This window comes from Rhopalosiphum maidis, chromosome 1, assembly GCF_003676215.2.
Source record: "Rhopalosiphum maidis isolate BTI-1 chromosome 1, ASM367621v3, whole genome shotgun sequence".
Taxonomy (NCBI): Eukaryota; Metazoa; Arthropoda; class Insecta; order Hemiptera; family Aphididae; genus Rhopalosiphum; species Rhopalosiphum maidis.
The window spans coordinates 16,994,522-17,009,704 of NC_040877.1; the positions used below are offsets into that span (position 1 = coordinate 16,994,522).

At 26.0% G+C, this 15,183-nt stretch overlaps 1 protein-coding gene across 1 annotated transcript in view; it reads right to left on the bottom strand.

The window, feature by feature from the left end:
- Positions 1-15,183, bottom strand: part of LOC113559671 (potassium voltage-gated channel subfamily H member 8) — a 170,389-nt gene that overhangs the window by 23,702 nt on the left and 131,504 nt on the right. The window lies entirely within an intron of this gene.

The following is a 15,183-nucleotide window of genomic DNA, read 5'->3' on the forward strand; positions in this document are numbered from 1 at the left end:
TATGAGTTAATTCCTTTTTAATATAATTTACGCTCCATAAGATTTAAGTGCAGTCATACAATCGTGATAGGACAAATGCCATTAAAATTATTAATAATATTTGGTAATGTTGACTAAAGAAATTTTTGTTTTATATATAGGTACATTATTATTATTATTTAAAGTCGCTTGGGGTCGTAATATTGTATTACTTTAAAGATATAAGTTTTTTGTTTTCGATGTATTAAACTTTTAAATGTAATAAATGACAAAGAGCTAATGTATGTCAAATAAAAATTATGTTGAAAAACTTTATCATACTTATTTTTGTTGGATATTGAACAAATTTCAGTCAATACACATTATCGTAAACAGAAATACGAAATCAAAAAGTCGCGCTTAAACAAACCATACAAGTTAGATAAAATATAAATGCGTTTACATCAAATATCACGATGAACTAAGTCACAACACCTTCGTGAAAAAGCTATTCGTATTTAATAAATTCGATACCATTTTGTCTTAATCGAGTATAAAATATATACTTGAATGAAATAAAATTACATAAATTGATTAAATTATCAATTATTTGTTTTGGATAAACCTATATAATTTTTGACCTAAAATATTAATGTTATTTTGATTTTTACCATCCACCGAAGAAACGTTTTAATCAGAAATATTTTACAGTATTTTCCAGCTATTAAATATACATACCTTATACACGGCAGTAACATAAATATATTTTCAAGTGCTATAGACTTCATGATATATTATAACAGTATATTACAGGACGTATATAAACTATGTAGATTTTACAAAGATAAATAATAAATTCAGTAAAACATTACAGCTGAATTCTACTCTTTCTATAGATGGTTTCCATAACAATATATAAAATTGAACATTATATAATAATAAAATAATATATAAATTAATTCAAAGTAATACGGTTTTTGTTTACCGTCGATGTAATGTCGTTTTGTAAACATAAAAAAAAAAAAAATTATTTTTTGGTATTTCGTAATTTTAACATAAGTATTATTCGTACAGTGCGCACGCACTTCATCGGTTCTTGTGTTTTATATTGCGTTCGTATTAATGTACGTACCACACGCGTTGTTTGTGCAAAATAAATAACTATTAAGTAACATGATGAATCACATGATTAAAAATGTTGACGCTCTCACCCTCTTCCCCAATAGAGTTTTAGGCCACAAAACACACAGAAACACAAATACACATACGCACGCACACATAAACATTAACGTGACGCTACCGTGTCAGAGGTTTTATTAGAGACCCAGGGCATCGTAGTTGAATTTCCGAGCGCAGATGAGCCGCTCTACGTCTGATCGTGAAATATATTATGCTTAAATTACACAGGGCCGGCTTGTTGTAATTACATTCGCACAACTTAAAATTGAATTTATTAGTTTCAATCGTCTCTTTTAGTTTACGCTAGAGTTGTATGATCGTTGAAATATAAAAACAACGAAAACCATGATCAAACGCGATTAGGGCCCATGATGTTGTTAGCTAAAAATTATATTAAACGGTTTTTTTTGTACTTTTTAATATAATTAATGATAAGTATTCAAACAAACTAAGAAAAAAAATACAATTATTATACTATATTTAATTTTTATTCACACGAAAATAAAAACAGTATAGTATATAAAGGTACCGGCGCAATAACTAGAGAAGTCAATTTTCTGAAACTTGTTAGGAGACATAAAAAAAATTTCTATAAGTTGGTAAATAAATTAAACATTAATAGCATGGTGTTATAATAAGTGTAAAAATAAGACATACCAAATAAAAAAATTTCCTTTGGTAATCCTACTTTATTTAGGAAAATAATTAATATAAATTAATAAATGTTGACAAATACATTTTCAATAGTTGCAACAACAACAATAAGTTATGTTTATTTTTGATTTTTGACATACCCAATTATTGCAACCAATCAGTAAGTAAATAGTATACATACGTCCTGACATATCTGATTATTGCAAAATAAAAAAAATGGTTTTATAATAATGATTGGACATATCTGATTGCTGCGCCAATCGATATAACATTTTTTTCTAAATATTTTTATATTAAAAACGAATTTTTAAAAATCTGAACTTATCTGTTATTATGTGACATTATCACGTTATGTACTTATTTAGCAGAGTTGAAAATGGTATTCCCTTGACTTTTAGTTTATTAAAAATAAGTAAACGTATAAACTAAAAGATTGTAAATATTGAAGGACGCTGTTTGTAGTATACGCGATGGGTATAAAAATAAAAAATGGCGAAATATATTTAAGTGTATATGTAATATGTGTAAATGATGTATACGATGTCTATATCAAGTAAATATAATGTATTTCACGATAGTGTTTTCTATTGTGTAGTCATCACTTATTAGCTATTATTTTAGTGTCAGTTATGTATAATTATTCGTCTTAGTGTTATAAGAATGGAAATATCAGAAATGTTAATTTAAAAAAATAAACAAATATTAGTAACAAATTGAATAGTAGTCTAAAACGTTAAAAACTACATCATGTTAAGACGCGATTACGATACTTATATTTTTTTAGATTTCTCTACTATACATACATTAAGAAAAATGATTATCGTTTCCCGTTAATTAATAACGACAGTCGATATTTTTTATAACAATATAGTATAATATATTGATGCTTAATTTTATATTATTTTAATACACGCGTTTGTTATATAATATCGTTGTTGACTGGTTAAATGACGACATTTACAAATTAATAAATTCAAATTTATAAATAAGATATATCAAACAAATTTTTACCGGTGCCATAATAATAATAATAATTATAATAATATTACATAAATTTGAATAAAAACATAAAAAAGACATTTTGAATTTCATAATAATAATAATGCAATACATATTACAGTCAGTGGAAAAATTGTGAATAAAATAAAGTTCCATAGTATGAACAATTTATTTTTATAAATTATATTTTAACTAGTATACCCTAAGATAAATAAATACGACATGAAATTCATAAATACGCTAGAAAAATATGGAACGCAATTAGTTTGTACTCTGAAAAATGTGAGTGTATGTGTACTACCTCCTAAATCTAAATAAGTTTACTGAAATTGCCTCCAGGTGTTTTAACATTCAAATTTAAAAACTAGACTCAAAAATTAACGAAAATATTATGCTAAATATTCAAAAAAACAAATCTTGAAAAAATCAAGTTTTAATGGGAAATGTCACAAAAGATATATTTCAGTATTCTTTTTTTGTAAATGAGATTGTATGAAAGAAAATTGGCCGTACAAATTTAAATATTTAGATTGCAATTTCATATTAAATTTACGCTAAAAAGTTACATAATATTGTTTTAAAATTTTCAATTTTTATAACTAAGATGCTGAGGATAATTTTTAAAAGCTCTCAAAAAGTATCTATTTTAAATTTTTCAGCAGAATTAGTTTCGATTGAATTTATATATAATACTCGGTTATTGACACAAATGGTATTATTTATTCACGAAAAACAATTTTTAATGATAAATTTTTATAAAGTAAGTGCTAAAACGACGGACATTGATGGGTTTAAATTACATAGTTACATATTATATGTTATAAATTATTAATACGTCAACATGTTTTATTGATATTGGGTGTATTATGGATTATTATATCGATTTTGTTTATACTCAAAAATATTATTTTTATGAATATATTGTGTAATAGAATTATTTATTAACACCCATGCTTTAGAATAAAACATTAGGTCATTTAATACAGAATATTCTATTTATTTATTATTATTTGTATCAATATTTACTATTTTTTTTAGCCAGGCATATTTGTAAATCCATTTTGTAATTTAATCTACTCGTATTATTATTTATTGAAATATTATTAAATTATCCTGTATGCATTGAATCAATGTTTAAGATTCTACTAAGTTATATTTTAACAAGAAGTCGGTCAATTTATTTATGGGAGTTGATTTTAGTTGGAAAGAGACAGTCATCTAAGACAAAATGTATTTTAATAGTATAATATTTGTATCTTCTTGAAAAAAATCGAAAAAATTTGAGTGTGCCTAAAAATGATGTGATGCAAGCTAGAAATTATTATCATGGAAATGTAACAAGTAGCTACTTATCCCTTATTACGAGTATATTCAGGACGCAATGGGTATGTTATTTTATCATATAAATTAATTCTATTCTTATATTTATTTTATTTAAGTCTAATAATACCGATTTATTAAAATATATACTATACGTTTTGCACAATCATTAAATAGCTTTTTTCTTATGGAAAAGAGGAAAATATTAAAATATAATTTTAATATCTTTCAAATATTTTAAATTAAATGATAATAATACTTTAAAATGTCACTGAACAATAATTCAAACGAAATCTGTACCGCGACTATGTTAATTCAAAAAGGATAATGTACCTCAATAACTTTATTATTATTTTTCGTACGGACAAATTTATAGAAATGACGAACTATTGTAGTGGTCATATATATTTTAAAGACTTTCAAACTATTTAAAATTATTTAGTCTGAATAAAAAGATGTCAACAAATATAGAATGTATTGAAATTCATTCGAACTCATTTTATTAAAAACTAACGGATAGGTTAGGTCATACATTCAATGGGATGCACAGATTGAAAAATACACATTTTATATTAATAATAGATATCACAACAATATACAATGGTTGTTTCATTCAGACGTATTATATTAAAATTGTAGAGGAAAAATTCTGATCTGATTCGTTAAAAAATATTACCGCTGCAGCAACTATGTGTCGAGTTGAACCCAATAGTTGACCAGTGTAACTCAAACGTCATTATATCGTTTATTTTATTTTTCGTAAATATTATTTGCTCATTTTTATGGAGAAAAAAAAATATTATTAATGTTATTACTACAAAATGTTTATTTTACAACTTATCGAGTTAATTGAGGCGTGAACTTTATTTATTCAACAAACAAACAACGGTTTAAGTCTTTTGGGTAAACCAAGAAGCAAATATTTAGTCAAGAACTAAGAACAGCCATTTTTTTTAACTGTTTTAAATTTTTAATTTGGTAATTTTGTTTTCGATTTAACTGTGTATGATGTATGATGTATTCTATGATTATGTGTAAAAAGTAATGCTGTAATAAATTTACATGAATCCGTCCACCGGTTTTGTGTGAACATTTAGCTGCATGAATACTAATAATAAAGATATTCTTGATTTTTTTCTCAAGAAATAGTCTTAAGATAAAACTATTGTAACAAAACACTGCGCTTATATTAATCCATAATATTTATTCTAAATTTCTTTAAAGATATATTAAAATATTTTTGGATTCATAAATTTTATTTTTAAAATATTGTTAAAAGAATCAATTTTGACAACATTCACGCAATAAGCATAAATATTAAATACTTATACGTAATATAGGGACCTTAAAATTGTCACTGTAGTGAAATAATAAGTATAATAACTCATTGTATTATTGCAACAAACTTTGAGCCAACTATTTGTTTTTCCAATGAATTATTCATGTTTCAAACTTTATATTAATTCTATTGAAGTAAGTGAAATCAGAAACGTTATATCACATAAGTCACCGGATCACAAACTATGTTTAACATAAATTATTGTTTTATTTAGAAATTAAAAAAATAATGTAAAATACGGGAAATACGGGAACATAACTGAAGTGAAATGAAAATTTATGTGAAAAACGAATAAGAACAACGTTTATCCATACAGTTATATTTTCACTTTTCATTTCCATAAAACATTGTTTTGTTTCAAACTATAGATATGTTAAATTTATTGTAATCTATATTATTTATCCACTTCTAATCAATTCTAATAAACTTAATTATTGTTTTAAGATTACTGCTAACATTGGTACTCCACTAACATTTCCACGTAAATCTTGCATAGCATATCCGTAGAAAAAGTTAGGCTCATTCGTTAGACTTAATATCAAAAGTACACTGAATTGAGATTTATATTGCAATTCAATATATTATTATTATTTTATTCGATATTGAACTGTACACATAATATCCGGTACTTATAATAATATTTAAAATATATAAAAAAAAAATTATAAAAAGCTATGCATTTTTTTATGTTACATCGACATCATACATAGTATAATATACTATATAATATATACGTTCACGGTTAGAGGGTAGGCACTCATGTTATTATAAAGTAGAAAAGTGCAGTCCACGGCACTTCCGACATAATAACATATTTTATAATATATATATATATATATATATATGTTTTAAATCGTAGCCTGCCGAGGTTCAGTTTTTATGCGTTCGCATTTTTTGTATCCCGTAGAATATAATATAAAAGTAGGAAAAAATAGCATTATTATAATATCTAATAATTTTGGATTTCACCAGCTATGCATTAGGTTTATCGTAATATATAAAAATGATGTAGACACTTGGCGTATCGGTGAGAAACGAACTATGTACAAAATGAGAAAATTTCACGAGCTGTCGGCGTACACATCATCCAACCGTTTATTCCATTGACAATTATTATACTCATTCAATTATCGGGCAGCCAGTCAAACATAATATATTTATGTACAAACTACTTATTCCGTTGACGTGGAGGCTAGAAATGGCCGAAAGACAGCCGTCATCGCACTCAAAGTCTTGACAACTGCAGTGTATAAACTCAATACGCTCGCAATCGTTTTGTTCTCTTGGTCAAAAACGTCGAAACTCAAACATATTGATGGAGGAGAGGGCGGGGTAAGTTGACGTTACGAACGCCGTCAGCCGTTTATCCGAACAATTGATTTCTGAATATTGTGGATGCGGCATCACCTTGGCCGTAAGACAAAAGTGTGGTTTATGAAAAAAAAACAAAGCAAAACAAATAAATGGGAAGTTCTGATGAGACGTGTTCCCCAAAGTGAAGTATACAAGTCTATACCAACGTTTTGTTCTTGTATTTTTTTTTTAAATCTTTGAATAAACGACTTTTATGGGCGAAAATCATTTGGAACACGAAGAATAAATTATTAAAAGTATATTTATATATAAAAAAAAAATGTTTCCGACAGTATTTTTAGTTGAAATGCGCTGCACTCGGGAGACTAACTGATGTATTACGCTTCGATGGTCGCACAAAATATTAACTGTCGAGATAAGCCCGTTAAAAAGTATCATTGTTTTCATATCGAAAAACTTGGTGATTTTAACCGATAATAAACCAGCTATAATCAATAGTAAATTTAAAACACGTACCGTGCTGGAGCATATAGATTCTAGTAATTATTCAAATCATACCATTTGATTTTTATCCTCAAGAAATAAAATGGTCAATAATATAATATTATTGCATATAATGATCTAATTGTTAATATTCAATAATTATATATACATACAATTTGCCTTATTAACTAGTTCATATTAATGACTTTCATTAAAGTATTAAGTTGTGGTTCGTAAAATTAATGAAGCTATTGATTAATGTTTAATAAAAATATACCATGCAAATAGATTTAATTAATAATTTATGTAGTAGGTACCTATTATTGTAGATAGTACATTGGATACAATAATTATTATACATTAATATAAAATATTATAACAACATTATTATATATTATTAAAAATATTTAACTTAATTTATAATAAAATTTAAAAACTTATCAATAATTATTACTTGTTATAATAGACGTGAAAAAGTAAATGTAAATGTCTAAATATCAATAACAATTTATACACGGTTGAGTATATTTTTTATTAGCCATGCCCTCATCTTAAAGTCCAAAATTATTTCTATGCCACTGCACCATCGAACACGATACACGTTGATACGCTACGAGTAGGAATAAATGAAGCCTCGTCACGACGATTCAAAGGATATTTATAGATATTGGCAGCTGCAATATTCTACGATATTATGTTATATAGTTTTGCTGTAGGCATAAAATCAGAGATGCATTACTCTGGTACTCTTAGATAATAACTCGGACTTGAATGTTCTTTAGTATTATTGTATTATCATTTATTGTTTCGTAACGAAAATTTAGTATAAAAAAACAAGTCACTCTGGACATTTTTCGAACACAATTCAACAAATATTTCTTTGAGAATCATGAACGCATGTATTATTTTCACGGCGTCAGTAAAACGAATAATGTTATAAATATTTCCACAGAGCAAGGTAACCACATTATGAAAAACAAACAATATTATTATGTTATACCTACAACACATGATTAAACATAATATGTTATCGCATAATTTTCCCAGTCGTTTTGGCAGTGTCATATTATTGCGTTGGTTGATCCGAATCTGGTACGTGACCAATTTATAATGCTCACTCACAGTAGTTTGAAGGTAGTCTTTTTTTAATTCCATATATTTTATATTAAAATAAAAAAGTGAACAAAAATGACGAATAATAAGGCATGAACACGTACCACTTTATATCTCTCGTTTTCAAATCGCTTTTTAAAGATAATATAGTTATGTACAATAAATTACACGTGTTTAATACATACCTAGTATACAACTATAACGTTATAGCTGCATATTATAAGAATAAAAATTTATTATTACAAAATTAATATAGTATGTTAACCACTTTACTGGTAGTTATCGAAATTACCGACTCCCCCTCTTTATTGTTAAATTATTAACGAAACGCATATTAATTAGTTGGACATACTATATATTTTATATTTATAAATTAATTAATTTTAATAGTGAGTTTGTTCTTTTGACAAAAAATCATGTATAAACTGTTTAACCTTACCTATTTTGAGACTTTAATAATATTATATAAAATAAAGTAAAAATACAATGTTTATTTTTTTCAATTTCGTACAAGATTATTTAATAATTATTATTCCGATATTATACGATGGATTTACACACAAAAGTATTTAAAGACAAACTCAATTTTATAGTTATAATAATAGTTATGTTATGCTATAAAACACAAAATCACTAGATCCTTTTAAAAGGAAAAAACGTACTACAACAACATTAATCATAAAACTCATATATTATAAAGAATTTATATTTAAAATGTAATTTTGTTAAGAAGATAAACTGGGTAAGTGGATAACTTAAGAGTCACTTTAAATATTTAACGTATACCTAAGAATATTTACAAACATCTTCATTTTTCATACATTTATTTTAAAGAATTTAAGTTATAAATTAAGTATCAGAATACATTAGATGTGTAAAAATACTATTAACATAGACAAAAAATATACCTGAATTTGAGTGTTTGCATGTTATTGAAAAACTGTGGTAAACATACAAACTAAACAATACTTTCTTATATTTTTGTGTGAAGTAATATACGTATTTTAAGTAAAACATGAATGATTCGTTTGATAACATTTTGCTATGCTACGGTGTATAGGTATTATATATACTATATACATACTAAATATGAGAATACCTACAAAAGCATATAATTAAGTTTCTTAAAAATAAAAAAAAAATAAAGTGAAATTAAAAGATATTTCATTCTATTTTCATACTTTAATATTTTTAGTGATCTAACGACTTGTAATAATTATTAATCTTTCATTAATAACAGTTTTAATAATTTTAGAACACATTACAAAATCATTACGGTTTTTAATTAAAATTTCTAAGTTTAATACATTATTTAAATTTTTAGAATATTTTTTATAAACATAAATCACAAGTTTAAAAGTCAATGTAAGCTATAAAAAAAACTTAAATGAATCATTTTTATGTAGATCTTATCAAGAAAATTATTTTGGCAAAAATAGATGCATATACTACAATATTATATAGCACCAATATCTGTATCGAGAACTATTGAGTGAATTTTAGTAATAATAATAAATACTAACAACTATAAGACGTAATCAATACCTTAAACAGTACCTATTTATTTTTTATTTAATAAATCGTAATAATATAATAGAGAATCTCAAAAATGTAAGCTTCGCAAAAAAAAAATAAATTAAAATTAAAAACAGTATGAATTACGTGGAATAATATAAGCGGATAATAAAATAATAATAATCTTAAAAAAAATTGTAAAAATGTGATACTGCAAAGCGTATTACATTGCATTTTCTTTCACGAATGTCCGCTAAAATTTTCAAATACAACTAACCGGAAAAAAACATTAAACGTACTAGTACAGCAAAAAAAAAAAAAAATCGCATAGACTTATATAATACACGGCAATGGAAATTGCTACGTTCGTAACGACGCGTCGAGTACACGGAATAATATAATATAGGTAATGCGTTCTATCATTATATCGCTCGTCGTAACACGGATTGAACGATATAATAAAATAAAATAAAAAACTAGAAATCTGAAGAAAAAAATGTGTTTTCTCGGAATCGTCCGCAATTATTATGGAGATATGTATAATATATTACAAAGCCACGTGTGGGCATAAGACAAAGGCGCGTTTCTCCTTCATCGGTACAGCGTTTTAAGAACCGAAAACAAATCCTCTACTAAGCATAATAATAATAATAATAATAATACACGTGATGTAGTCGTATGGGGTTTGTATTATATTATTTCATATTATTACAATAGCTCTGCGCCGTTTGAACGGAATCGATATTTATTTATTGTCTCGAACGTCAACGTCGTCGCCATCGTCACCGCAGCAGAGGCGTTGCGTCGTTCGTTCGCGTTTGAATCCGCACAAGAGCTGTCGCGTCGATTATTATTACAGCCGAGAATGACGGGCAGAGACGGAGGCGTTGATGACAAAGATTTTATAAAGGATCTTATACGCTGTACGCGCGCGAAAACCACCGCGGCACGACGAGATTGAAAATATTTTAAGAGCGAAAAAAATCGCGACGTATAAATTGTAGGTGACGACAACGACGACACGTCCTATTATAAACGACAGTCACGGCAGTCCCTACAGTCCGTTGGGGACACGGTCGGAAATTTGACCCACCACCCACACTACGGCGGACCCGGCACCTCCCCTCCACCGGCGGCAGAAATTATTTCGGCAGTATATATACGATATGCAGGTATACTACGCACTCGCTGCGCGGACTGTATGATAATTTAATACACGTGTATATATAAATATGTTTTATGGCGGACGAGGGATGTTTCAGTGGTGTTGTGATCCGATGAAGGGGAGGTAGAAGGCTCGAGTAGATGTATATTTTTTCCACAATCTGCGTATCCTTATAATTTCAGTCCACCCTCGCGAGTCGGTTTTGTCCGAATAATTATTCATGAATATATTACGAATTTTGTTGTTCGTTCGTATATATTATATATATATATATATATTAATAAGCGTATAAACATACACGTCCCCCATCTCCGTGACCCTCCAACGCCTGTCATTGAACACGGTTAGCGCGCGAAGTGTTATATTATAGAAATAACAATTATATTATAATATATAAATTAAACACACTCGCACTTGCTACCACAGGGTCAACGTATAATATTCTTTGCGGACATATTGTCATTATTATTATTATATATTATAATCGAGTGATTTGAATCCTAAAAACGTGCCGACGCCACGAACAGAGAGAGAGGCGAAAAAGAAACAAGTAACTTCGTTTATTATTTTTTTACACGCGTGGTAATAAGATTTTTTTCCCGCCTATCGAACACATTTTATTCGATCGTATTATCGTTAAATTATCGTTACTATCATTATTATCATTATTTCATGCATTATATTGTAACTACTCGCGCATGCATATCGTCTGCATGCCTCGTTGTACGTAAAAACGTCATGTGACTGGTGTTTTGATATTCATTACGCGTGACTCCCGTCCGCGCATCGTACTTAACGATCAACAGGCGACGCGCATAAATCTGGACGCCGGTGTAATGCCGTTTCGCCGTGTCGAGAATTTGCAAAATGGCTTAATGATGATGTTGGTTTAATTTCGGAACGATCGTAATAACGTTGAACGCAAATTCATTGAATCGCTAGGCAAATTGGCTTTATTTTTTTTTGCTCGTCAGTCGCATTGTAATCTTTGTCAGGGCTTCGACACTAATTCTCGCCCCCTCCCCCCCAAATAATTAAGCGTGTTAATTAATTTATTAATTGTAAACAAGAATAATTTCGTTATACCATTTATAATAAAATATAATAATATATTATGGTTTACCGTCTTAAGTTCAAAAGTCTAACTATTAGACGTGTTCGCGTGTTAATATAAATAGTTTTTATATGCTTTTTGTTCGATTCGATTATTTTATTTTACGTTTCAAAATAGATACCTTATATAATAGTTACGAAATTTATTTAACCATTTTAAACTTGACTACTTAATAAATTTAAAATATTTTTTTTTTTGTTAGATATATTATAAAAGCAAGTCGAAACATAATCTAATAACAACAAAATATGTAGTATAATGTCTTATACCATATGTCTTCTATTATTAGGTAGATACACGTTTGCTTATGGTCTACCATATTAAACAAATACACTAGAACTCTTAATACTGATATTGGCTCTAAATGCATTATTGCATTAAAAGAAGACAATGGTATGAACATAATTTATTATAATTTCCTGGAACTGTGAATAGTTAAATTGATGCAATAAATACAATCGCCAATGAAGATTACTATTCGTTTATTTCCTGTATACAATGTGAATATTATCGACACTATCATAAATAATATTTATTTGTATAAATCAAAGTACCTACTACCTATAATACACGAAGGACGCACATATATTATGTTTGTAATTGTACTCATTGTATATTTGTACACAATATATCAGTTGTGAAACATTCGCGTTAATCTTATCGATATATTATAATATTCGGTTTCAAGTTCGTAATTACCAACTGAGGTAAAAATAAATGAATTTTAGATGATCTCGTTAAATTTAATAGACATTACGTATACTAATAATTTTAACTTATCGCCAACTTTAGTATAGTAGTTATAAAATAATAGATACCTTAAAAGTTATGACTAATATCAACTAATTATAGTATTAAGAATACTCCGACTTAAGAATATGTTATTATATGTGTACCATCTAGCTGTAAATATAAACGAGAAATGAGTTATATAAAAGAATCTATATTTTCAAAAATAAAACAATTAACAGACATACAAAATATTTTAGTTGTAATAGTATTGTATATAAATTATATTTATTTTTAGTTCAACAGTAAATAACCTCATCAATATTGGAAAGAAAGTTAATAACATTAGTTGATAACTTATTAAGCCAATACAACCGTCACTTCGCTCAGAATCTTAAATATTTAATACATAAATACATTTAATTGTTAGTATATAAAATTTTATTTATAAGTTTAATTTTCTAAAATACAAAAATGTATTAATTGATTTGGGTATTTACATAAATAATTAATTTTTAATATTACACTTTTATAGTATAATGCGTATTTATGTTTATAGATGTATTATTATATGCCTTATTTTTCTTAAACATTACGTATCAATCTATAAATACTCAGTATTGTTTTTTTTAAATTTGAGTAGAAAAAAGGAAACAACTTTTTTAAGAACTTTATTTTGTATCTCATCCAATGTAAGTTATTTTGTAAAAAACTTACTATAAGTGTTTGTTATGTGTTTATTTTATACATGCTTATACATTGTAACAAATATACATTAAGGTAAATCGATCCTAAATAACTTTATAAAGTTATTTTTAAGTTGAAATACCTTTTAAAAAAATTAAACCATATAAAATCTACAAGGTTGTCTAAAAGTCATTTTTCTGAATGTTTGGTCATAGAAAAATGTAGTTACTAAATGTTATTGAAAAAAAAAGTAATATATTTCCAGATTCAAATAACCAGAGAGTACTTATTTAATATTTTAAATTAAACATCACTATAAGCGACTACTTGTACATAGATATTAGATAGTTTACTTTGAAAACGATTTAATATTTCAATATTGTGTTAAAAAATTAAAAACACTATAAAAATATTATTATATAATTTGTATCGTTAATATTATTTTAAAATATCATATGAGTATAATATGACTAAATTCCAAGTACCAATAATGAATATTACACTTTTATATTTTGTATTTCACAATTAAAAATAGTAAGTGAAAATATTTTTGAAAAATAATCTAATTTATGTATGATATACGATTTAAAATTATTAATAAACTAATACAAATCTACAACGAATGTATGAAAAATTAAACAAAGATGAAAATATTATGCTTATTTAATAATACATAATATTTAAAATATACAAATACAAAATATTAATTAGATGTTTTTTAATGAATTTATTGAATTTTAAATAAATTTAAAATTTAAAGAAAATACATTTAAAAAAAGTTCTTTCTATTTTTTCATATCAGAAAAACAATTCTAAGAACCTATTTATAATTGTGCAATATTGAAGTAAAAATAAGACATTTCATAAAAAATATGAAAGTTAAAATTTAATAAAATAAAATGCAAATTGTTTTCATTTCATATAACGTAATAAGTTACGATCCGAGTTATAAAATTAACAATAGGTACATTTTTAAATATATGCCTCTAAAAAATATTTCAAAAGTTTGCAGCACCAATATTTTTATTTAATTAAAATAAAATAATATTTATATCAAGAATAATAAAAATAATTTAAAACCATATTACTCTTATCAAAAAAGTGATATTGGGCTTATTTCATATTTTATTTTATTTTAATTTTTTTGTATGTTTAACAATTAACTATAATACTAATGTATCTAACAAGATTGTTATATGAATTGAGTTTTAAATGAATCAGAACTAAATGCATTATTTTTTAGTATCTGTTGAGCTTTTTTAGCTTTAGAAATGTGAATAAAAGTATTATACAAATATAATTTGTTTAAGTTCAATTTGTTTCCATTCAAATCTCGCTGAAAGTATAACGCATATTTTCTACCAGTTTTTAGTAATAATATATATAAAACATTTTTTTCAAATTCCTATTCAATGTTTTTAAGAACCTAATTTCCGATAGAAAAAAAATATACCATAATATTTCGATGGCTTGAATAGACGTATTATATACAAATCACAAACAAACGCGGTAGATTATATTGGTAGAATACGTATAAAAAGTAAATTGGACTCTTGTGAAAATATATTTTACTTTTATATTATATTATTATTATAAATATGTTTATAGTTAATT